The 27447-nt window shown below is 49.9% G+C and overlaps 1 protein-coding gene across 4 annotated transcripts in view; it reads left to right on the top strand.

Moving 5' to 3' along the window:
* LOC144724456 (ras GTPase-activating protein nGAP-like) overlaps positions 1–27447 on the top strand; it is a 589022-nt gene that overhangs the window by 138431 nt on the left and 423144 nt on the right. The gene's annotated exons all lie outside the window — the stretch shown is intronic.

The raw sequence follows: 27447 nt of genomic DNA, 5'->3' as shown, positions 1-27447 counted from the left end.
GTGTACGTGTGGTCAACGCAGACCTGATGCCTTTTCAAAAGGTATCTATTCGGTGTTTGAACATCCTATTCTTATTTTTCAATATTTTGGATACTGGTGAAAAGGGTCCCATAGATACCATCTAAGTTTTTCGCACGTTTCTGGGGGGTGGGAGGGTGGGGTGGGAGAGACGATGGGAGGGAATTGCAAAGTGGAGCGGTGCGAGGGAAGAAGCAGAACGAGAGAGGCGGTGACCTGCGTTGCGGTGGTTGATTTGAGTGAGCGAATGAGTGGGTGAGTTGTTTTGGGGAGCGGTGGTGTTGCGGTGAGTGACCTGCGTATCGAATTCGGCGACCCGAGTTCGATTCCTGCTCACGGCCAGCACCGGTGACAATCCTGGGCCTCCCCTAGGTCAACTCAGCCTCAAATGAGTACCTGGTGCGGTAAGTAAACATCACCACTCAGAAGACAAAGGCGGCCGTGTTGGCCACCCGCCCCCTCGTGTGCCCTGCCAGCCTTCGTAGGTGCTCGCTAACAGTGCTTGCCCCATCAGTCTGATAAGCCGATACGGGGGATCTTTGTCTTTGTGTTGTCGTGACCTGCAGTGTGGTGAGTGAGCACAGGACAGGTGCGACGAAGAAGTCAGATTGGTAGACCCGAGTCCTCGCCATGGGTGGACGAATCGACGTGTGATGTTCGATGCGGGCGGTGCAGCGTGAGACTGGATCCGACGCCAACTTTGTACTTTCCCAGAGCGTCCGATAATCCAGAGAATACGATGTTTATTTCTTGTTACTTCACACGACCCGTATGGAGTCCTGAGGCGCCACGATGAGCGAACGAGGGGCAGCAGCAGCAGTGGTGCGAGATGTCGTGGTGCAGACAAAATGCACCGTACATAACCAGCCATGCTCATCGGAGGTGCGGGGGGAAGGACAACAAACTAAACACAAAAAGCAGTTCTAAAGAAATTAGTTTTCAATATGGATGAGTTTAAAGTGCATAGCTTCAGTGGCTTCCTAATATCGGAAGGAAGTGTGTTCCAGAGGGCCGCAAAAGCACATCTCAAAGCCGTCTTTGTTCGATGGCTAGACCAAAGCCGTGACGAGGATGACCGGAGTTCGCATGATGGTTTATGCCCCTTGACGAGTCAGAGTTTGTGAGGTCTGAAAATGAGACATCCAGTTGAGCTGTGAATTGAGAGCGGCGATAAAATGGAAGATTTTTTTTACTCGTCAAACTTGATTAGCCATGAAAAGCCTCACCGAGTCTCATGACTCTTTTTCAGGAGGGTCCTGCCAATTTTCTTGCGGCAGTGGCTGATTATTGCCGAGTATGAACTAAAACTAACGACTAAGCAATTTATTTTATTTCACCAGGTAAGGCCCACTGAGCTATGTAGCTATTTTTCAGAAGTGACCTGGCCACAAATGATAGCTCAACGAAGTGGGAAGCGGAAGGCGTGTAGCATTTTACGGCAAATTTACCCGCAGTAATAACCGCGCTCGTCTCTGCAGGCATTCTTACATTGTGCGCCGTGTTCAAGATAACTCAGAGAGCCGTGTGACGCGATTAAGGGAAGGCACTTGGCAGTAGTTACCTTCTTTGGCATAGCACATTACATAATGTGCTGTGACAACACGCTCGTTGCTTAGCAACCAGCAATTACCCAGATGTTAACGTTGCCTTCCCGTATCTGGCGACAATGCCGTAATTATTCATCTTGCGGTAGCACAGCGGTGATCAATTAGAGTGTATTTAGTTCAAGTAATAATTAAAATCATTACGTTGGCCCGTTTGCCTCTATGCAGGGGAGTCTGTAATGTGCCGCGCATTTACATCGCTTGCAGCGGTGAGCACTTACCACCGCATGTCCACCTGTATATGTTGACGCACGGTGCTGCTCTGTAGAGGTGAGCGTGTGTGTGTGCTCGTGCGAACATTCTACAACGCATTGCTCGTGACTTGGGGCACTCGTTGGATTGTAGGTAATGAGTTGGTTGACAAGAGGACGACAATGCAGTTCTTCGGGAATCGTCGATGGTTTTCGCATAATGCACAAAGGTGGAGTGCTTTTAGTGCATGTTTCTGCATGTCGCTCGAAACGTATGGTTTTGCGGCCTGCGCGATTTGTCGGTTGTGATGGTGGATTTTTCTCGTCATTTACAGATCCGAGGGACAAGTTGGGGCGATTGCAGCGCCGGCCAGCACCAGCGCTTGTCGTGACATTGGCGGCGTTTAGGATGGGGCGTGGGTTTTACTAAACAACGTCTTTGCCGATCGCGCTGAAACGTTTAGAACTTTGAGCCTTTTCTCTATTCCACTTTGTGTGGAGAGGAGCACTGCGCAACTCCAGCGTACCGGACAATCCCCCGCGTGGGCTGGGTACTCGGCACAGCGCGTGAGCGGTGCCAGGTTTGTGGCACGGGGTGCGTGCGGTAGGGGCGGTTACATCGCCAGCGCGACTTCACGTGGGGTTCGTGGAGAGACGTGATGAGCGAGCGTCATTCCTACTGGGAGCGAGCACGGGGCGAATGGTGGACGAGAGGGGAACGGACACGGACAGAGGCACCGAGAGACGGAGGGAGAGAGACGATCACCTTGGCCAGGGGACACGACAAGGAACTTGCCCTTTCTCTGCCTTCCGTTCCCCACTTGAGTTCAGTTCTTTACTCGGGTTCCGTTCCCCACTCGGGAGCCTCTCGATATTGGGTTTGTGTGTTCTCGGATTTACTCACCAAACTAAAAACAAACCCATACCCTGTAACTGCTTTTGGCAAAATCATCCCCAATGCATGAAAAAATACCTGCAATTCACTCAATTGGGATAATATCCAGCAGCAGCAGCATCGCTCGCCTACTGCAAAAAAACTTGGCAGGACCCTCCTGAGACTGAGTAATCATGTCCTGATAATAGCGAATAGTACCTTGATGATAATAGTACCTTGATGATAATAGTACCTTGATGATAATAGTACCTTGATGATAATAGTACCTTGATGGTAATAGTACCTTGATGGTAATAGTACCTTGATGGTAATAGTACCTTGATGATAATAGTACCTTGATGATAATAGTACCTTGATGATAATAGTACCTTGATGATAATAGTACCTTGATGATAATAGTACCTTGATGATAATAGTACCTTGATGATAATAGTACCTTGATGATAATAGTACCTTGATGATAATAGTACCTTGATGATAATAGTACCTTGATGATAATAGTACCTTGATGATAATAGTACCTTGATGATAATAGTACCTTGATGATAATAGTACCTTGATGATAATAGTACCTTGATGATAATAGTACCTTGATGATAATAGTACCTTGATGATAATAGTACCTTGATGATAATAGTACCTTGATGATAATAGTACCTTGATGATAATAGTACCTTGATGATAATAGTACCTTGATGATAATAGTACCTTGATGATAATAGTACCTTGATGATAATAGTACCTTGATGATAATAGTACCTTGATGATAATAGTACCTTGATGATAATAGTACCTTGATGATAATAGTACCTTGATGATAATAGTACCTTGATGATAATAGTACCTTGATGATAATAGTACCTTGATGATAATAGTACCTTGATGATAATAGTACCTTGATGATAATAGTACCTTGATGATAATAGTACCTTGATGATAATAGTACCTTGATGATAATAGTACCTTGATGATAATAGTACCTTGATGATAATAGTACCTTGATGATAATAGTACCTTGATGATAATAGTACCTTGCAAGTGCAGGCTACTTGACCAACCCCAGCGTGGCATCTGCCGGTCGTGCCGGCTCCACGCAGCCCGGCCGGCGCGGCCACACGTCCCCGTCGTCGCGTGATTTGACAATCTCGTCACAGTAATTACAGACGGCTACTCGTTGCTTAATTCCTGAAGGGTCATCTCGGTTTCATGTCAATTATTGCAATGAATTAGCTTCGCGCATTTTCACAACACACAGAGATGTTAATTGCCTTTCTCAAAAACAATCTTTACAGGATTACAGTCATTATTATTATTATTACAACGTGCGAGCATATTTCTCGAGCGCACGCTCGTTACGCTCTCGGTCGGGCCGTTACACGCGATGCCCACCGTGACAGTAAACTAGGCCAGCGGGGGGGGGGGGGGGGGAGACAGTGCCCCACGTGCCAGGAGCAATGAAGAGGGCACCGAGAAGTCACAGAAATGGAACGATTAAAGGGGCCACACAAGCGGCAGAGAGATGCGCCACCGCGGGGGAGTCGTGCGCCGAGCCGAGCCGGGAGATAATTGCGTGAGCTCGCCGTCGATCCATTCACCCCTGATGGATGAGCGTCAGCGTGCAAGTGTGGGGAGGAGAGTGTCTGTGTGTGTGAGTGTGGGGAGGAGAGTGTCTGTGTGTGTGTGCGAGTGTGGGGAGGAGAATCTGTGTGTGTCAGTGTGGGGAGGAGAGTGTGTGTGTGAGTGTGGGTAGGAGAGTGTCTGTGTGTGTGTGAGGAGTTGGAGACGCTGCTGCTGAGACTGGAGCGTGCCACTAAGAGATGGGGCCTTACCATCAGCCCCACCAAAACTAAGCACCTGCCTGGGTATTTTGTACCATCGGACACTCCACCCCCACAACTCCCAATCGGTGATGGGGAAGTTGTGGAGAGAGTGGAGAGTTTCCCATACCTGGGCAGGGTGCTTATGACCGGCTCCAGTTTAACAGAAGAGGTCTCAATCCGAATCAGTCGAGCGGCAATATCTTTGCATCGGTTGCGTAACGCTGTGTGGAAGCTACCTGGTCTGTCGCTCCGCACGAAGCTTCAGGTCTTCTCGGCCACGGTCATTCCCTCCCTTCTCTACGCTTGCGAAACGTGGACCCCCCTAATGGAGCATCTTCGCCGGTTGGAAACATTTAGGCTGGCCTGCCTACGATCCATCCTGGGTTTAACCAGGCTGGATTGTGTGAGGAGCTCACAAATCCTTGAAAGATCTGGGCAAAGTCCCATCGGTGAGCTCCTCCGGCAGGCAAGGCTGCGTTGGCTGGGTCATGTAGCCCGCATGCCCAGCCACCGCATGCCCAAACAGCTTTTGTTCGGCCGGATCGAGGGGGCTAAACGGGCGCGGCACGGGCTAGAGAAGAGATGTGATGTGGTACAGGAGGACGTGGAGCTGAGTGGACTTGCCGATGACTGGTACCAGCGGTGTCAAGATCGGCCTCAGTGGAGGAGGCTCGTGAAGGACGCTACTGGGCAGTTGGAGGCAGTCGCCCTACAACAACAACGGAGGGCGGAGGAGCGACGCTCACAACAACGAGCGGAGCGCCGGGTGGCTAAAGCACAGCAAGTTGGTACAGTAGGGGGCAAAGGTGGTGCATCAGCCAGTCATCTCGGTCATCTCGGTCAGTCGACCAGTGGCACCTGCTGGGTCTGCCCCGTGACCTCCTGCCAGCGGGCGTTCGACACTTCACGTGGCCTCAAGGTGCACTTGGCCTGGCACAAGCGTCGTGGTGACGTCACCGCCACTTAGTGGCGAATGGCGGTTGTTGTGGGGAGGAGAGTCTGTGTGTAAGTGTGGGGAGGAGAATCTGTGTGTGTAAGTGTGGGGAGGAGAGTGTGTGTGTGTGAGTGTGGGGAGGAGAGTGTCTGTGTGTGTGTGAGTGTGGGGATGTAAATAGCCCAAGCCTGCCCGGCAACTGTCTTCTGCCACAGGGCTTTTTTCTCCCCCAGTGACCACCTAATTAGTCTACTCTGATCTACGTCACGACCCAGAACCCCTTGCCATTAATAATGCACGGTCCCGCTTTGCGAGGCGTGAGCTCCAGCGAGCGCTGCTCCTGCGTGTGAACGGGAGGATGTCAGGATGGTCTGAGATTTACAACGTGCCAGGGATGAACTCCTGGCAAGGTGCGGAGTGTTTTGTTAGGGGCGCGGCGGTGACTAGGTTGATATAAACTTTCTCGCCTGGTATATAGGAGGTCGTGGGTTTGATCCCGACCCTGACGCCTGCTGTATATTTGTAGTTTGCGTGTCTCTTTTCCCGTGGTCGCATGGCATTTTTCTCCGGGTGCTCTGTTTTTTCCTTCCATATTTAGACTCAAAATGCATTTAGAGCATTTGGCTGCTATAAATTTCCCCGGGATAAGCCAGGTTGCTTCTGAAACATAGCTACATAGCTCAGTGGGAACTTGCCTGGTATAATAAAACAATTGTGTTTAGGTTCATCGTGAGTGAGTAATGATTCTGTAATCTGTCCTCAACGCAGTAAAGAGTTACGTGCAGTTGCATTGTACTCGGTGCATACGAGCTGTTAACGACACGTGGGTCAGATACTTGACGGGGGTAACGAGTGACCACAGAGAGAGACGCTGGTTCATGGAGCACGAGCAGGGCGCTTGGGCAGGACGCGTCGCGGGCGAGAAGGGACGATGGCCAGTGGCCGAGATGAATGATGCAAGTGGCAGCACATCAGAGAGGACGTTACGCTGGGGAGCGATGGAGCGATGAGATTAGCTTGTGCGCAGGCGTTATTTGTATCGTTACAACGCTGGACGATGAAAGACGTGTGTACAGCTTGGGGAGGCCTTCATCCGCCGGTGGATTGACCAAGGCTGACAACGATGAAGCATTGCCCCCTCTTCTTTATAAACCAACGTTCCTGCTTGTTTGTGTGTTTGAGTGGACGTTTTAATTAGTAAAGTGCATGAAAAGTAAGACATCAGCCAGAAACGGTTGCCACTTTAAAGCCAAAATGACAATCGTTGTGTGCGTCTCATCTCACTTTGTGCGCCGTCGACGTCAAGGGGGTCACGGGCAGGGGCTGTGCCAACAGAGACGTGTTTACACACGAGCAGCAGAGCGCCAGCTCCGGGCCTCTGCGAGCCGTGAGCGTCTCCCATGTTCAGTACGGGGGGCTAATGAAGATAGGCTCGTGCTCCCGTGAGACACTTTGACTTATATTGACGTGGAAGGTAAATTTGCCTCGTAGAGGAAATGGCTTGGTAATTTGACATCCTCATCGTAATCATCACTTGATATTCACACCGCGGCTCCCGCGAAGTGCACCTCGAGGCGTCCTGTGGCCGTCCAGCCGAGGGGACGCCCTGGTGGCAGCTGTCCCTGTGCGGCACAAGGGTGGACGCAGCACCGGCCGGCAAGTGGGCGTTAGTCCGCCAGTCGTGCGCGATGTCGCCACGTGGCTTACCAAATGAGTGATATGCGAGTCATGTGACATCGCTGCACCGCGGTGTTGGTATGCGCGCTGAACATTGCGTTGCGTAAACCAGCGGCGGGGCCAGCTGCAGCCCGCAGGCCGCATGCGTCCCGTGCGGCCCCCCGTCGTGGTGGTCTCGGCGTGTCTCGGGGTGAAGCTCGGGGCACACGGTGAGTGCACGGTGTCGGGCCAGCGGCCCACTGGGGCGCAGCAGCGCCGCTCGCGTGGCACACTGACTAAACTCAAACTCACCGATGTTTTTTATTTTGCCAAATAAGGGCCCCACTGAGCTACATCGCTCTTTTTTTAAAGAAGCGACCTTGCGATAGCTCAACGAAGTGGCCTATCAATGTGGACATTTATACCTGCCAAATACTCTAAATGCGTGTTTCTAAATGTGCAGGGAAAAACCGGAGGACGTGGAGAGAGACACGCAAACTCCAAATATACAGCAGGCGTCAGGGTCGGGATTTACCCCACGATCTCCTGCACACCAGGCGAGGTAGTGAACATTTCACCACCGTGGTACTCCTAACTCGTCGAGGTTGCCCATCACTACTGTAAACCCTTCACCATCTTTTAGTTGGCTTGTAATAACGCATCGATTCATCGCTTAAAATCGGCCCTTAGCTCACGATACATTGAAGACTGCGTGGGATAATCGATTTGTTTACGATTTATACAATGTACAGTACAGCGTAAGCCAATTTTACACTTGGGCCTATGGAGCAAATGCAGCCGTGCGAATGAGACGAAGGAACGGGACGATGAAAGACGAGAATAATTGATCCTTCGGTTGAGTCGTCACCCCAGATGGTGAGAGGGGGGACACGCGTGGCTGCGTGTCTGTCCCCTTGGTGGTGCTCCCTGCGCCCTGTGGCCTGCCCAAGCGTTGCGTTGTCACCTCGCGACCGTCCTCTTCAGGGACGGCTACCGAACGGCTCTACGTTCCGCGGCGATGTTGCCGCAAAATTTTACGTTCCTAGCTCGGCGGCGCACCACCTCGTGAGATTTCCACGCTTTGGCATGCGGTGGCCACACGGGAGTGAGAGGCGTGTGTCGTTGCGGCAGGCGAAGATAAATCTTCAAAGGAGGCTCTGCTTCGGGCGCTTTTCCAATCCGATCTTCTGCGTGTTTTGTCACAAATGGAGCAGTTCTCCCGTAGGCCATCGCGGAGCTGGCAGCCTGGTATAGCGATACGCGTCGGGTTCTGCTGAGAGTGGGAGGCAACCTGGTTGTATTTTAATCAGGTGGGTACATGGGCTGGCTCGGCTCACGTCAAATACGAACACGTTTTTGTTGAAAAAATATGTTGAATTGCATTTGACAGTGGCAAGGACTCTGAGCGTAAGATTGGAATGCAGCGTGTTCTCCTTTAATGCGGTAGTAGTTGCGTTCCTGAACAACACCACGTTATGGAAAAATCGCGTTATAATAAATAATATTATATAGGATAAAGCACAGTCCGCGATAACACGTGAGATGTGTACGCAGGCTGAACAAAGACTGAGGTGCGTGGGTAGCATTTAGAAGCATCCAGCAGCATCCCCACTGCCTTGTGCGATGCTACGCCGAGGCAGCCATACGACCGCTTATTGCTACTCGTGTGACGTAGTTCCATTCATTCAATCGAGTCCTATCCAATTCGCATCCACGTTATAAACATTGTGTTCCCTAATAGATTCATCGCATATATCCAATGCGTGTTATGAAAACATGCGGCGTTATAGGAGAAAAAGACTATATAACCCCATTAACATTGGATTAAACCTTTGAATATAAGGCATTCGATTAATGTATTTAACTGTAAATTATATGTGTGTTTTACTGTTGCTGGATGTGCATGAAACAAAGTCGTACAGATTGTGCTACAACGACTGATGCCACGGTGTGACAAGCTGTGTTCCCCAGATTCTAGATACATGCGAGAAAGGTTTTTTACTTTTAATATTGGCTCTGGTACATTCTCAGATAATTTCCATGTAATTCTTCCATGATGCATAAAACATGCGTCTCAAGAATATTCTCTCCAGCACATGAGTGCAAGTGTCTACATGAGGCAAAACAACCCCCTACCCCTCGTGGTGCCGGACGGGCAACGCTATCATGGGCAGTGCTGTGGGGGGAGGGCCAATTCTGAATGGCCTTTTCCCTCATGGCGTTTGTGACCACCACAGCGGCCAAAAGGGGAAAATTTTAATTAATAAGCTTGTGCCGGAGGCCCCGGGGGGACAGGTGTCTATGACGTCTCCTGGCCAAACCCCATTTGGCGGAGCCAGGAGACTGAATCCTTACCCTCGGGGCTCCTCCAGAAACAACAAAAAACCACTATGTGTGGCCACGTGGAATATTCGAACGCCCACTGCGGAGGAGAGGCTGCCACTCCTCTTTTGGGAGCTGGACCGGTACCGCCTGGATCTCTGTGGCATTCAGGAGGTCCGGAGGACCGGCTCTGGCTTTTGCCACCATGAGGGGTGGACAGTCCTCTTCTCGGGGCAGGAGACTGCCAAACAACAGGGAGTGGCTCTTCTTCTGAACAAAATAATGAAGGGGGCGTGGGAGCATCGCGGTGAGGTGTGGGAAGCTGTAAGCCCCAGGCTACTTTGGGCTCGCCTTCCCATCAACCAGTGGTGAAGACGAACATCCGTGGAGGGATGCAGGCAAGGCCAATGAGTCAGATGCCTTCTATGACCTCCTGTCACAGGTGCTAGCTAAAGTGGCCCCTTGGGATAGAGTCATCTTGTTGGGTGACTTCAATGCCCGAGTTGGTCATGATGCTGGCACCTGGTCTGGAGTGATTGGAAGGCATGGGCCAGATCAGCTCAATAACAACGGCAGGAGGCTGCTAGATTTTTGTGCAGCCCATGGGCTTGTAATTACCAACATGCTGTTCCGGCATCGGTGCATCCATACAACATCATGGATGCATGCCGGGTCCAAGCAAGAATATCTGCTGGACTACATCGTGATGGAACAGTGGATGCGGGCCCATGTCCTTGACACCAGGACCTAACGTGGAGCTGATCTGCACACTGACCATCAACTCGTCATCTGTAAGATGCGCCTGCCATTTTTCCACTCCAGTGGTGGGTGTACACCCAGGACCCCATTCAAACCCTTAGTGGCATGGTCTCCCTTCTCTACGCTTGCGAAACGTGGAGCCCCCTAATGGAACATATTCGCTGGTTAGAAATATTTAGGCTGGCCTGCCTACGATCCATCCTGGGTTTAACCAGGCTGGATTGTGTGAGGAGCTCACAAATCCTTGAAAGATTTGGACAAAGTCCCATCGGTGAGCTCCTCCGGCCAGGAAGGCTGCGCTGGCTGGGGCATGTAGCCCGCATGCCCAGCCACCGCATGCCTAAACAGCTTTTGTTCGGCCGGATCGAGGGAGCGAAACAGGCGCGCCACGGGCTAGAGAAGAGATGGAGTGATGTGGTATAGGAGGATGTGGAGCTGAGTGGACTTTCCAATGATTGGTACCAGTGGTGTCAAGATCGACCTCTGTGGAGGAGGCTCGTGAAGGATGCTACTGGGCAGTTAGAGGCAGTTGCCCTCCAACAACAACGGAGGGCAGAGGAGCGACGCTCACAACAACGAGCGGAGTGCCGGGTGGCTAAAGCGCAGCAAGTTGGCACAGTAGGGGGCACAGGTGGTGCATCAGCCAGTCATCTCAGTCGACCCGTGGCACCTGCTGGTTCTGCCCCGTGACCTCCTACCAGCGGGCATTCGACACTTCATGTGGCCTCAAGGTGCACATAGCCTGGCACAAGCGGCGTGGTGATGTCACCGCCACTTAGTGGCGAATGGCGGTTGTTGTTGTTGCTATCACAGTGTGTGTTCACTTAACACGTAGGTTTGCGTACCTGATTTAATAATTTTCAACTTCTAACACGCCGCAAAGTATTCGTTCAATCTCCGGGAGACAGAACAACGAGGAGGAACCACAGACGAGAGGGGAGTCAGCCACGCGATGAGCCAGCGCCAATGATTGCCCAAACTCTGTGGTTCTCTATATATTAAGGTGTTATCGGCCAATGAATGAGTGCTTACATTATGATTCGTAATTGATGTTTTTGTTGATTGCGGAAATTCCACATTGCTGTGGCCAAACTCAGCCCTTGGCATCGGATAAGTGACGTTTGGCTTCTCACATAGCCGCACCCACATCCACGTTGTGTCGCAGTGTTTGCCTTCTGCCCACTTGTAGTCATGTCAAGTATAGATTTGACATTTCACTTTCGTTGTTGTGATTTCTCGTGTTCCCTTAAACACGTTAACTCCAAAATGTTTAAGCCTCCTTCTCAATGCTATTAACATCCGCGCGAATACGCTGCCTCCATTTATACATATTCAGTACTGAGCTTTAAATGACTGTCATTAAATGGGGAGCAACTTTCGATCCATCGGCTGCTTCCCCGTTCATTTGAACTTCCTGTGCCGCCCTTCTGTTTACCGCGCGACGACGACGCATTTGTGGGGGGCCACGGTCGGCTCGCTGCTGCAGTGGGGAAAATAAAAACCCGATGGGGGAACTCTTTCCCTGCCCCCCTGCTGCTGCACTGATGGGGACCTCTTTCCCTGTCCCTGCTGCTGCTGCACTTATGGGGAGCTCTTTCCCCCGTCCCTGCTGCTGCACTGATGGGGAGCTCTTTCCCTATCCCTGCTGCTGCACTGATGGGGAGCTCTTTCCCCGTCCCTGCTGCACTGATGGGGAGCTCTTTCCCCGTCCCTGCTGCACTGATGGGGAGCTCTTTCCCCGTCCCTGCTGCACTGATGGGGAGCTCTTTCCCCGTCCCTGCTGCACTGATGGGGAGCTCTTTCCCTATCCCTGCTGCTGCACTGATGGGGAGCTCTTTCCCCGTCCCTGCTGCACTGATGGGGAGCTCTTTCCCCCGTCCCTGCTGCTGCAGTGTGTGGCACTTTCCTCTCGCCGGCCGCTGCGTAACGGAATGTCCTCATCATGCATGGAGCCGCCTGCCTTCACGAACGAGCCGTGTGGAGAGTGCTGCCGGGTCATTAAGAGCCGCTTATTTTAATCAGCCCCAAATTTGAAAAGCGGTTTTGATTTTCATTACGGCGACGTTTGCACATCCCACCGAACGTGTCGGGGGTTAATTAGGGTAACGGTTGAACGCGGCGTTAAATGAAGCGACGGTGGCAATTATCCACTTCGTTTTTTATTGTTTAAGTGAAGAGAGATACGTAGAGAAAGACGACTCTAATTCCACTGTCTGAAAACGAAGTAAATTCGAGGCTTCACGAGTGCTCTCAAGTCGAGTCGGAGGGCCCTCGACATGCAATCGAGCAGAGCTCACCCCTGTCGGCAAGAAGTGCTGCTCGTACCGCCACATTGCAGAAATCCCACATTCCCGTGGATGAGGGCAGTCTTTGCGCCCAAGGATGACCACCGATGACTTCCCACGAGGCCAGGGGCCTGCAACCTGCGGCTCCGGAGCCGCGTGCGGTGGCTCTTTAATTAATTGCTGCTTTGTGACGCTTTTTAGTAACGACCACAATGTTGTATTCACGCGCGTAAGTGGCTCTTGAAATATTGATAAAAATTTTTACCAAAGTCGAAAAACACGGCTTTAATTGTTATTTTGCTTGCCCGATCCCCGCACGACCCATTGGGAACATTTTGGACCCCAGAGTGATGCAAACGGGCCGAGCGGAATTCACCACTCGGTTCAACGCGTCGCCTCCTGGCTGGCTGGGAGTGCTGCCCGAGGCCTCCAGGGTCCGGTCCGTGGCCAGAGTGGGCCCCGTGGCTGGTCCGCAGAGCGGCGCTGCGTGTTGAGATGCTCAGTCGTGGGTGGGCACTCACGAGATGTAAGGTGTCGGCCGTTGTCTGTGCTACTTCAGTGCTAGTGCTGCAGGATGTGTCACTGTGCTGCTTCAGTGCTGCAGGATGTGTCGCTGTGATGCCTTCAGGGGGTGTGGGGGTGCAAACTCTGACGTGGACTCTGTGCAGGAGAAATGTTGAGTGTGCTGTGCGGGGAGCGTTACGGCCACAGACTACACTCGTACACAACATGTGATACAGAGTATATTCATAACACAAAACGCACAAATACACAACGCGACACACACGCCTTGTTGGACGTGCAGAACATCTGTGACATGTGATTTATTAACGTTGTGTATGTACGTGTTTCACTGGGTGTTATATTCGCCGCATTAAAGCCAGGTGATTTGACTTTTTTTTGTTTTTTATGTTTGCTTGTTTACACAGGAAAACTTGTTGTGCCCTGCCATTGTTTTGCAATATTGGGCGATGTTGCTTTGTGTAGTTCCGATTGTGCCACATGTATGTTGAACTTTTTGTCGCACCGTACGTAGCCATCCGTGCTCATCGGAGGTGCGGGGCAATTTTCAGCATTGGGATGTTCATAATCAACGTTTTTGGGTTGATTATGAATAACATTGGTCGCGAAAGCCTACGTGTTAAACTGAGCATTGGGATGTTTTGGCCAATACCATTAACCGTTGTATGTTGTTTAGCTATGAGAGGAAACTGGAGATCCCGGAAACTCATGCAAAAGAGGGGGAGAGAGCGAGAGTACACAAAACCTCCACGCAGAAAGACGCCCAAGTTGGGAATTGAACCCATAACATTTTTGCTTTGAGGTGCAAATGTTCCCACTGTGCCACCCTGATTGACCATGGCTGATGATAATGACGACGATGGATTCTCATCACAGCGTGCTGGGAGTTTGCTGTCCCACTGCTGCTGTGAGCATGCGAGAGGCGGCTCCTTCAGAGGCGGTGGTTCCCCACCTGCGGGCCACGTTCCGCTGGTGCGCCACGGGTCGTTTGCGGGCACTACGATTGAGAAGGGGGTTTTAATTTAGAATTATTTTTTAGAATTATCGTTGCACGATGGTCGGCAAAACGATGTTTGATGTTTTGACGTCGGTGCGTCGGTTCAGAACCACTGCCCTATTAAGGGCCACCCCTCCCTCTGCTGTACTGTCCAGGCCACTCAGCAGCCGCTCAGCTCCTGTGCAAAATGTAGCAGCGGTACTTTATTAAAATCTCCTGACCTTGATTTAGTAGACGGTGAAGTATAGTAAACCCAAAGTTACTCTTCTTGGTTATTTCGGTAAAGTCACGTAGAAGGAAAATAATAAAATAATAAAAATAAAACATAATAAAATAATTGTCTCGACAGACCTGTTCTTCACCTGAAGACGGCTGCTTGCGTTGTGGCCGAAACGTCGTGAGAATAATTTTATTATGTTTTATTTTTATTATTTTCCTTCTACGTGACTTTACCGAAAGAACCAAGAAGATGAATCCCTGCAGTCACGAAAGCTTTAAATCGAAAACCAAAGTTACTCGGCATATGAATAATGTTTTAACTATAATTACATTTTTTTTCAGTTACATTTGACTACTGAATTTTACTTCTCCTCTCACGTAAAAATTGCATATCCCATAATGCATTGTTCACAATTGAAGGCCGCAGGAAGGGATGCTTCTTGTCGTGACTGAATTCCACCCACCCGACTCCCTCTCCGTTGGGCCGGGCTCCTGGCGTCGAGGATGATTACACGGGCCGGGCGACGTGTGCCGTGTGTGGCAGTGACGAGTCAACTCCGCCGAATAGGGGCGACCTTTGTAGTGCCGCCCATCTTTCACGCGTTTTGCGTGAAAAAGTGACTTGCAGGTTGCGTGCATTGAACGAGGATTGATGGGAATCAAGCCTAAATTCCGCAACGGTTCAATAAACCTATCGACGGCTGGCCGGCTGTAGGCGTAAAGATGCGGCGGTTGTGCATCGCCTCACCTCTCCGCCTTCACGATGACATTCTCAGTGGAGTCGATGGCGCCGTCGCGTTCAGGTCCTCAAACGCACCACACCCCCATGCCGCTTCACGTTTACTCGTATCCTGCTTGAGCCTTCATCGCACCAATAACTGAGTAAACCTCACGCGAGTAAAACGAGTACAGTACGCAGCTTCTTGTACGCACATTTTTGGTTATTTACTTTTGATTCGGAAATTGCGGTTCAGGCACAACAATAATTGTGGCTATTTATTCTTGGCCAAATAAATAAAAACCCGCCCGGTGCGCTGAACGCATACCGCGCATACTCCTTGTGTCGTACGGACTGCCGACGATAGTTTCACGGAACTTTGAGCGCCTCGCTGTTTGTTGCCCGGAGCAGCACGGGAGGAAAGATAAGAACGCACCTCACAAAACAGCGCTGACTCGATCGATCTCCCTGAAGCGGACCCGCCGCCGCTGCCGCCGCCACCGCTGCTCGGATATGCGCGCCCCGTGCCTTCTGCGGCTCTGCATATCTAGAGCAGCAGTTGCTTGCATGCTCACGGGCCGCATGGTGAACACACGGCACCGGCTGTCAGTGAAATGTTGGGGCGAGAAAGCGAGCGACAGAAAGAGCCCCCCCATTGTTGTGTGATGAAAAGCTGGGCCTCGCCAGATATGCAGCAGCGGGCTGTCAACGAATACAAAGCACCGTACAATGTTATTCATTGCGAGGTTTTTACCTTTCTTTTTGCCCCAAGAGGCCGGTTATCACCTTCTTTCAACTCCCGGGGAGATTAACTGGGGCCAAATTCATATTTCATGTGTGAACACGCCAAAACTCCCTCACCTGTACAAAATGTTTATTCAGGACATAAACCCTCGGAATCTTTGATATCCCGCCGCTCTGCAGTGCTTTGTAGCCGAAGACAAAAAAAAATCCCCACGTGGGTCTCAGGCAATCGGTGAATGCCCCATACGCCTGGAATTCCATCGCTCTAAAAATGCCCTCGGTTCCTCTCCCTCCTAAGTCATAGTTTGACGCTGAGCTGTCCATTCTTCACGATAACGTCACTTGCAATCACTTTTGACATGCATCCCTGTCTGTTTACATATCAGTTGACGTATATAATGCAACTTAATTGCAATTGTACCGGTCACCAGTCTACAAATACTATTCTTGAGTTGACTTGTGCTACAGGGAATTTCTTGTTTGGCATGAATATGTTTGTGCAAAATGTAATGTTTCTCATTGACACAGTTGCTTTTGCACTGATTTCTATTCGCCTCATTGCTGCACTTTATTTAATTTGTTTTGTCATTTTTGGTGACTAAGGTGACTCTTGCACAGGAGACTATCCTGCTCTCTTAAGTTGTCACCTAGTTAAACAAATTAAACTCAAACTTTAAGCAATTTAAGTGCCCAGTAAACATGTTGGATACCCAGTATGGGTACAGTAATCATCACCATCATCATCGTCGTAAATCCACTTCTGGATCAAGCAGTGGTTCTGCGATGCTACAGTCGCAGAACCACTGCATGAGCCAATCTCGTTGGTCCACCTCCACAGTGGTCATCCTTCTTGGGTGCCATTGCCAGTTGTCTCATCAGTCGGCCATCATCCCCTTATGGCGGTCCGTCCTGCACAAGGCCCCTTTCTCTTTTCTGAACGGTGATCGGAATATCTCCGCCACTCTGGGGCTTGCTCTCCGAACCACGTGTTCGTCTTTGCATCAACGGCCGGTTGTCCTTTGGATAGACTCTAATAACAGCTCTCTATATTAAAATGAACTAAGCAGCGCCTTGTACCCATAGCGCAAGTTTTCTAAACGCAAGTTAAATTATTTTCTTTTGTTTCCGTTCGCCACTGATAATCGCCACGAGTCAGTTTGCAGGATCTCAATACGAGTCAGCTGCATGTACCATGTGAATCGATCCTCCCATATCTCGGGTACAACCTCTCCATTGATATTGGGAGCTGTGGCGGTGCTACATGGAAATTCTGGAGGTATTCTGGTAATGACAAGATCAGAGATCTAATAATTCATCATCCACATTGATTGATCCAGGAGAGCCACACTGAGTCATAGAACTCTTTGATCAGTAGGGTCCTGCTTCATTGGGTTTGTATATTGTGATGTTATCGGCCAATTAATGATGAGTGGTTTTTACACGTCCTTTTTTACTCCATTCAAAAACCGAGAGACAAACGTATGAAATCTAAAGCCCCCATCTCTTGTGAGGAATGCGACACTGTCCGCTGCTGCTCTTCTCGTGAAATAATTACCAGCAGCTCTCGAAGGGTTCCGGGCACGGGCGGTCCGGCACGCTCATCGCGTCGAGGTCAAAAGGGCCCCACTCGAGGCTTCTAACGGATATCCCTGTGGGAAGGGATCATCCCTGCAGGGAAGCCAGGACACGAGTGCTCTCAAATGCGGAAAGTCGCTTTTTCCACGGTAATAAGGGGCGCTACAGTGGCTATGAGATGTTAAGTCCCTCGCCTGATTTTCAGGTCGTGGGTTTGATTCCGACCCTGACGTCTGCTCTATATTTGGAGTGTGCGTGTTTCTCTCCCCATGGTCGTGTGAATTTTTCTCCGGGTCCTCTGGCGTTTTCCTCCACATTTAGAAACGTGCTCTGCTATACATTTCCACATGATAAGCCACTTCGTTGAGCTATCATTTGTGATGGTCAGGTCGTTCTGAAAAGAGCTTCATAGCTCAGTGGGCCTTACCTGGTAAAATAAAAAATAGTTTTAATCGTTTTTAAATTGGCCCCCCACTCGGGCGTTCGGAATGCAAGTTCCACCACGGCACGAAGGTCCGACGCAGAGCGCCGGGCTGGGATTGCACCCACATTGTACCCCGAGTTGTCCTGGGATTTGGTGGACACAAAGATGCTGTTTTTTTTTTGTGCCCAAAAGTGCAGGACTTGTACTTGGCTGTCGTGAGATACTTTAATTGCAGGTGTGCGGGCCTCCTACTCGCTTGTCCGTTCAGTGGACCACTCACCATCAGAAACTCCTTCTCCCGTACGAGTTGCATTACGTGTCAGACACGCCAATTACGTACGTCCGAGAGGAGTTGCGTATGTATGATTACGTACGCATGGTGGAGGCCTATTTTTAGAGGTCAGTCTTTTCTCCCCAGATGAATGGAGACGATCGGCTATCACGTCTCCTCTCTGAGTCAGGGTGACTGAGCGTATCCCCTGCCGGGTTCGTACAGAACTCAAAGGCTGTCTACCTGAAAGTGCGGCTTGAGTATCAACAGAGTGTAAACATTGTAAATTCACGCTTATTATTCACTGGAAAGGTCAACTCGATCGGCACCCTATTATGTCTGGCCTTAGCAGTCACTTGGATGAGTTACCGGACCAATGGGCAAATATGATAATTAAGAAGAAGTCAGAGTTGGGATTAATGCTTATTTTGGTCATGAATAGTTTAGGGAAAGCACGGTGGAGGCAAAGCGCGGAGACAAAGTACAGTACGCGTCACTCATGGCGTTTAGCAATTGTGCGCTGGTTCATGTGCGCGTGAAGGTGATCGTACCGCTTGCGCGTACGCAGGCCTGCCTGCAGACTAGCGATTTGATGAATCGGCACGATTCAGGGTCGCGATTCTGAATCTAGAGAACATATTTGTCGATGTTGTGGCGAGTGGTAACACTTGTGTTATACGCCGCAGGGGGCGGTGTGGCCCATTGCATCACAGACGGATCGATGCCCTGCGCGCTTTGGCGCGTGTATCGTTCACTTGTGCATCAGTAAGAATCGACTAATCGGCACAAGGTGCCATCCCCGTGCAGACTTTTACGAAACTATGCACTGAAAATCGAAACGGTGTCTACTCCACGTGCTCTGTCTCATTGCCCTGTCTTCCAGTCGTCAAAACGACTCTGAAGAGATGGCATTTTTTTCCCACGTTCTGGAAATGTGATTTTTATTTAATTTTCACTTGCGATGTTTGTCGCGTCTGCTGCTTGCTTAGCAGACGACAAATCTGTGCGAAGGGGTTCACAAGGCCCGTGCAGGGCAGCGCTCTGTGACCCACCACACGTGAGGTCGTGTCACCCACCCCACGTGGGATCGTGTCACTCACCACTCGTGGGATCGTGTCACTCACCACTCGCCGCCGCTCAATCGCGCAGCTACAGTTCAGAAAAATTGTGAGAAATCCTTTTATGCTCCCGTGCGGCCAACACGTACGGCTGGAGATGTGGGCCAAGGACGAAAAATAAATGTGGAGGATTGCATAAATCAAAGAAGACTTATTAGATGGATAACAGTAGGCAATGTTTTTTGTTGCTGTAGACGACTGAAATGTAAAAATAGCATTACGTAAATACGTGCATAGTTTAGCATTGATCGTGCTTCAATTTTAAAATCAACTTATACAGATGACATTCAGGGCACGACCTTTGTCAGAATTGTATAAACAACTGTCATTTCCGCTCTGCTGTGCATATTTGTCAAGACGAGATGACGGGTGGTGCTTCGGGTAAAACACCGGACATCAATACCCTGCTCGATCGTTAGACGTGGTGGAGCGTTTGAGAGGGGCCAGCGTTGCGATGACAGCTTGACACGGGATGAAGGAAATGCCAATGGGATGATCCATCTGTAAATTGGTTCAGCCCCATCAAATGGGAGAGCTGCGATAGAGCTGCAATTTCTCCGGGTCACCCAGAACGGCCACCAAAATGAATCCACTATTCCCAGCGAAAGGGCGGCTCCAAAAAGAATGTGGACGCTCATTTCGGAGCGCCGCGGTAAGCGGGGACCGTTGCACATCCTGCGGCACGGCGTGCCGAGGCGAGCGTCTGCTGGAAGGGCGCTCGGTCGTGCTACCGGCGCCCCAGAGCCGGCTCCGCCTCCGCCCGGACTCGGTCTCGCGGCCGCTGCTCGTCATCCCCTTCGCCGCGATGCCCTCGCCTCTCCGGGGAGGGTCGTTAGGGGGGGTGAGCAGCCCATCGCGCGGGGACGCCGGGGGGCATCGCCGGTGCTTTTGGGAAATTGGAACCATCAGAGGTTATTACTTCCCCTCTCAGCAGACCGGGTAAGAGGGCCCCCTTGACAATGACTGCAGGGCGGGCCGGTGTCACTTGTGGGGCGTCTGCCTCCTGATGAATCTGCTCCTCTCCATCCCTCTCAACTTCTGCTCGTGCCGTGCAGCTCTCCGTGGCTGTCTCTGCGCTCGTTTGCTCCGTTGGCGGTGTTCTTTTTCCCAACGTCCGTGCTCGCGGTCCTTGTCAGAGGAGGTGATCCGCACAGTTGGGAACAATATTGCCTGCCATGATATGAAATGTTATTCTCCTAAAATACTCCAACCTGCTCTTACCTCTTTACTTCGTCTTTTTTCCTGCCAGTTGCATTCACGAATGTCCATGCAGTCCTCTATTGTGTGCTCCTGGTTGTGTCCCTTCAGCTAATAGTTATTTTTTTGCACGGTCAACTTTTCTGGATGGGGCTTTCGTCTTGTACACATTTGTTTCGAAATACACTTTACTTGTTTTTGTTCCCAAGTTAATTTCTTCAATAATTTCCCGTGGTTCAATTCCTTTGATCTGTATCATAACTATTTGTACGCCTTGAGCAAATCTAAGATACTTAATACTGTCTCTGTATGCAGAAAAAAACCCTATTCTTATTTATCATACTTTGAGACTGGCAAAAAAGGGTCCTTGATATAACTGCTCAACCCGAGCTGTAAATGCTCTGATACGTGCATTGTCTTTAAACTGTTCGCCTTTTGGCGTTCTCTGGTCTAACACCGGTGAGACTAGGGCGTAAAGAAGGCTGTCTCGAGTGTAGGACAATCAATTGCAAAGACAATTCGTATATTATTAGAGGATCTTTGTTTGCATGTTCACCACAAGTATCTGTGGTTAATGCAGACTTGATTCCTTACTAAAAGGTTTCTATTTGGTGTTTGAACATCTTAACACCTCCTGTTTTATTGCCAGAAAGGGTCAAACCTATTATTTTTCATACTTTGATACTGTCAAAAAAGGTCCCATGATACTGTCTCTGTCTATGTTGACGCTTTTATTTCTGACTTTCAGAATGTGTGTTCTATTACTGCCGTAAATCCCCTTGGTGAGAGCGTGTCGTCTCCTTGTTGGACTGCTCTTATGATTTAAAGTTTGTTCCTCTTTGCATGCATTCTCAGTGCTGCAGCCAGCTGCTCCATAGTCATCCACAGCCGTAATATCGTTTTGACAATGTAACTGGTATTGGGACAAATATCCCAATGCTGAATTAAACATCATCTGCAAATTACTCCAATTAGAGATTTACAAAGTTACTGCAGCAATTTTGTCCCCACCCCCGCCCTGCTGCGATAAAAAAAACTTGGCAGGACTCTCTTGACAAAGTTGTCCTGAGACTTGACGAGGGCTCTCCCGGGTAAAACAAAATAGGCGCGTAAATAGTTACCCGTAGCTTGAGGATTTTCTCTTTACACGTGCCAAGGAAAACAGAGATGCTCTCAGAAGGGTCCTGTTTACAAGAGCTGTGTGGGCTCGTGCCACTCAGCTCTGTTGTAGGGCAGTCTTTGCCTTCTCCTCCACGCTAAGCTACTGTCAGCTGCTCGGTATTTTTTTCTCGAGAAACTCGTGATAATGAGATGCATGCCCCTTCGCGAAATATTCTATCGGCTCAGTTCACGGCTCGGCACTTAGATGAATATAGATTTTTCCCTCCCTCCCTCCCACGCGTGGACTGGCATGTTAGCAGTCTGGCACTATGACCGGCGTGCCGAGTTGAGCAGAACTGCGGATTTTCACTCATGCATTTAGCCGTTCCTCAATTTGATCGGCGACGACGAAAGAAAAAAAACACTCAAACCATGAACGTCTCTCTCTCTCTGCAGGCCCACACTCTCAGCAATAAGCGGCATCTGCATTAATGTCATCCACATGAATGTCATCCACAGGTCCAGCAGCACGAGACGCATCGATATCATGCATGTGGCTCGCTTCTAAAAGCTCCTTGGAGGTGGCTTCCCTTCGCACTCCGTGTGAACCAATTAGTAACAGAGAAAGTCCTTTTTAAATGGAATTATATTACTCGGTGTTCAAAGCAAATGTTTTATAATATGCAAATGATTTCTATCAAAAAAGTGAACTACACTTTATTTTTTAGCAGGTAAGTCCCCACTGAGCTATCGAGCTCTTATTTCAGAAGCGACACAGCCACAAATGATCGCTGGACGAAGTGGCTTATCACGTGGACATTTATATCAGCCAATTACTCTCAACACGTGTTTCTAAACGTGGAGGGGAAAACCGGAGGACCCAGAGAAAAATCCACACGGACATGCAAACTCCAAATATACAGCAGGGGTCAGGGTCGCGATCGAAACAACCTCTCTTATACAGCCACTGTCATGGTGACTGTTACCGTGAACTTCACTCATTGATTCCTATACCCATACTTAGCCCCAGCGGCTGACCGTTTCGTCTCATTCACAGTGTTCACCCACTCACCACACTGCAGGTCACAACTTAACTCACCCACTCATTCACACACTCACCACACTGCAGGCCACAACAACTTAACTCACCACTCACTCACCACACATTCACTCGCCCACTCACCACACTGCAGGCCACAACAACTTAACTCACCACTCACTCACCACACATTCACTCGCCCACTCACCACACTGCAGGTCACAACAACCTCACTCACTCACCACACATTCACTCGCCCACTCACCACACTGGAGGTCACAACAACATACCTCACCCATCATTCACTCACTACTCACCACACATTCACTCACTCACCACACATTCACTCACCCACTCACCACACTGCAGGTCACAATAACTTCACTCACCCACTCACTCACCCACTCACTCACTCACCACTCACTCGCCACACATTCACTCACCCACCCACCACATTGCAGGTCACAACAACTTAACTCACCCACCACTCACCACTCACTCGCCACACATTCACTCACCCACCCACCACATTGCAGGTCACAACAACTTAACTCACCCACCACTCACTCACTCGCCACACATTCACTCACCCACCCACCACACTGCAGGTCACAATAACTTCACTCACTCACCACTCACCCACTCACTCACTCACCACTCACTCGCCACACATTCACTCACCCACCCACCACATTGCAGGTCACAACAACTTAACTCACTCACCACTCACTCACCACTCACTCGCCACACATTCACTCACCCACCCACCACATTGCAGGTTACAATAAATTCACTCACTCACCACTCACCCACCACTCACTCGCCACACATTCACTCACCCACCCACCACACTGCAGGTCTCAATAACTTCACTCACTCACTCACCACTCACTCACTCACCACTCACTCGCCACACATTCACTCACCCACCCACCACATTGCAGGTTACAATAAATTCACTCACCCACTCACTCACTCACCACTCACTCGCCACACATTCACTCACCCACCCACCACACTGCAGGTCTCAATAACTTCACTCACTCACTCACCACTCACTCACTCACCACTCACTCGCCACACATTCACTCACCCACCCACCACATTGCAGGTTACAATAAATTCACTCACCCACTCACTCACTCACCACTCACTCGCCACACATTCACTCACCCACCCACCACATTGAAGGTTACAATAAATTCACTGACCCACTCACTCACCACTCACCCACTCACTCACTCACCACTCACTCGCCACACATTCACTCACCCACCCACCACATTGCAGGTTACAATAAATTCACTCACCCACTCACTCACCACTCACTCGCCACACATTCACTCACCCACCCACCACACTGCAGGTCACAATAACTTCACTCACTCACTCACCACTCACTCACTCACCACTCACTCGCCACACATTCACTCACCCACCCACCACACTGCAGGTTACAATAAATTCACTCACTCACTCACCACTCACCCACCTCTCACTCACTCACTCACCACTCACTCGCCACACATTCATTCACTCACCCACCCACCACATTGCAGGTTACAATAAATTCACTCACCCACCACTCACCCACCACTCACTCGCCACACATTCACCCACCCACCACACTGCAGGTCACTTTCACTCTTTCCGCTTCTCCCGTCGCACTGCTCCACTTCGGAATTCCCTCCCATCGTCTCCCCCCCACCCCCGACTCTTACAATCATTACCTGGCTCAATAAACAAAAGCGTGCTACAGCTTTGACAGCGCTGTTTGTTGATGGCCGCTCGACGTTTTAGGGGTGTGGGGCCGGTGTCCAGCGAACTTGTGCTTCAAAAAGCAATAAGGAACGAAAGAGGGAAGAAGCAGCGAGTGCACGTGGCGGCCCCGTGAGGTTCGCGCTGCAGCTGCTGACGCGATGTGCACATCGCTGGCAGGGGGGAGCCCCCATTTCGGTGCAGCGGGCGAGTTTCTTACCCCAAGTCCTCGTGGCGCTCTGAGTGTCGTAAGATGATCACACTCGCTCCGTTGTGCGATTGTCAAACAGAGCTCGCTTTGGCAATGAAAAGGCTGGCAGCACATTTGAGTTATATTTTTCTATTAGTGTTGCTCATTCACTGAAATTGTTGCAAAATGTATTAGCTCTCTATAATGAGATCATGTATAAGTTGCTGTCAGAATATGTAAATGTGGGAAATATTTAAGGCGTATTATGCAAATGCCTCTCGTTTGAGACGGGCATGCCATGTTTTATCCAGCGGCTAGGAATCACTGAGCAATTAAATAGAATGTGTGTTAATTGGAAGCTATCATGCACCATTTGCATAAAGGAATTAAATGTTAAATTGCTAAAATTGGTTATTATTTAAATACTAGCTTTTTGCCCGTCCAAGGACGGATGTATATTGCAGTAAATTTTAAATATTCAATATAAAAATTGTTCAGCTCATGATTATTAATGAGGGGAGGGGTGCGGCATGTGGAGTGACGTCACCCCCTCATGCATATTAATGAAGGGGGGGGGCTCTTTTGCAGTGACGTCACGCACGGATGTAGCACTGTGCTGCGTAATTTATCTTTTACCGTCACTTTCTGTAAAGAAACGTCATATTTAAAGCGACTTTGCGTAATAAATGATTTAATTCAGCTCTTCCTTCCTCTGCGTTAGTGTAAAAATCCACCCACTAATGAATATTAATGAGGGGGGTGGGCCTCTTGGAGTGACGTCACGCGGGGGGTGGGCCTCATGTGGAGTGACGTCACGCGCGGGACGGACAGACATTTCTGGGTGATTACAGTGGGTAACTTCATCATGTATCCTACGCGCCATCAGTTGCCGTCGTATGCCACAATGAAATGGTTGCACCTAAAGCACGCATTGTGAGTGTGGAGCGCTCTCCTGAGCCGTTGACGCACTGAGTAAACAAGCGAGTTCCAGCAGTCAAGAGCGCCATCGCTTCTCTTCCTCACCACGTCGCCGTGGTGGTGAGCTCCGGCTTCTCCTCACAACCACTGCTGGTGCCTTCTTAATTACAAAGCGGTGCTCATTTGATCAACTCCCCCCCCTACCTGCGAGGGCTGATGGGCCAAGTCGACCCCCAACCAGGATTTTAACTTCTTAACCGGTTGTGAGTTGAGCACCACGCTCGCAGCACATCTGGCTGGGTTGTTGTAAATATACCCCCCACCCCCATAAGCTGGCGTATTAAGCATGGTGCAGTCCTCGACTTGCGGACACCCCGCACTTACGAAATCCCGCACTTACGAAATCCCGCACTTACGAAATCCCGCACTTACGAAATCCCGCACTTACGAAATCCCGCACTTACGGACACCCGCACTTACGGACACCCGCACTTACGGACACCCGCACTTACGGACACCCGCACTTACGGACACCCGCACTTACGGACACCCGCACTTACGGACACCCGCACTTACGGACACCCGCACTTACGGACACCCGCACTTACGGACACCCGCACTCTCACTTGCAAATTGAACTGTGGAACTATCTTATCCAGCTGAGCGATCCTCCACGAGATGTAAAGGAGTCGGTCTCGTGCTGGGAGCGAGTGTTTGTGTGTGTGTGGTCATTTAAATATACAGTAGATTACCGTGTTCCGACTCACGAACATACTCCAGGAACGAATTGCTGTCGTAAGTCGAGGACTTACCACACGCTGTCGCATAATTAGGGAACACGTTTCTCTTGTATGTTTTTAATGTGTAAAATTGTGGATTAATTTTTTTGCACATTAAAAAGGGGGAGGGGGGGATATGGAGATGAAGGGGCAAGGCTTAAAGAGGTTGAACTTCCCCTGTAATGGGTATAAGCGTAGAATCCAATACGTAGCCGTATTGTATAACGGATACAGGACAATACCGCTGTACTCTGCCACCGAGATGTTTGTTCAAGGTCTTCCACCATCCATGACCTCTCCACCCTTCTCACTTGACGGAACACAGCGAACGGTGCCGCATCCGACGGAGTTGGTCTCACACCTGCACCTACAGCCATCTGGAACGCTCTCCCATTGCACACAACGCAGCATCCAAGCACCTTCCACCTACTACACGCGACAGCTCAAGGCGCTCGCCCGTCCAGGCTCTCACCTGTTCAGACCGGCTTGTGAGGGACTTTGAGCTCTGGTTCAGCTCCTCCGAGTTCACTATTGAACATGCGTCCGATGTGGGAAATACGCGCGCATCACGAATTGCGCTTATTGTTACGTGTGATTCGAACCGTTGCTCGTTTGTTTTCACATCCCCACGTGTTCAGAAGACACGAGACCCATAGCAGATGCCGTCGGCACCCATATAAGTTGGTGCAATGCACAGGCTGGTGCAGTGCTGGAAGAGCTCAGGGCCTTTTCAATGTCGAGAAGTACGCTCCTAAATGTGATGTTTTCACGATAGGTATGGTGGCATATCTTGACAATTAATTCCTCGTTCTTCCGACTAATTAATCATTAGTGAGACGCAATTAGCAAAAAGGGATATTTCTTAGCCAACAACCATTATTATTTCCCGTGAACATCCATGAGCACACTTAATTTAATTAAAACCTTGTTAATTATTGTAATAAGAACATTGCCTCGTCAGGTTTTGAATGGAGTGAACACTTGGGCACGCGGTGTTCCCCTCTGCCTATTTGGCTGGAAGTTGGCAGGGGGGGAGGGGGTTGGTTGTTGAAGAATTTCATTTCTTCCGTGGCTCGGGCTTAATCCTGAGCCAACCCAGGGGAATTATGTGAGCGTAGGTGGGTGAGCGTAATGAGTTTTCTTTTCACCCCGACTCCGTGTGCCTGGACCCAGTGTCCCCTGATATTTGCCAAGCGGCGCTGTGGTCCAGCGTGCTCCGGGTTTGCGTCGGAGCAAAATTCTCCCGACAATTAAAAATAGAGATCCCCAAAACTTAACAAAACAAAAAACCGTGACAAAAACTCGTGCAATAATGAAAACGTATCTTAAACCACTACATCATTAAGCTTGTGTTGCCACTCATAGGGTTTAGTTGGATCTTGTTTTAATATGT

Source organism: Lampetra planeri, chromosome 20 (assembly GCF_965212315.1).
Source record: "Lampetra planeri chromosome 20, kcLamPlan1.2.h2, whole genome shotgun sequence".
In the NCBI taxonomy this organism is placed as follows: Eukaryota; Metazoa; Chordata; class Hyperoartia; order Petromyzontiformes; family Petromyzontidae; genus Lampetra; species Lampetra planeri.
Note: the sequence above shows the minus strand (reverse complement) of the source record. Positions and strands in the feature narration are given on the sequence as shown.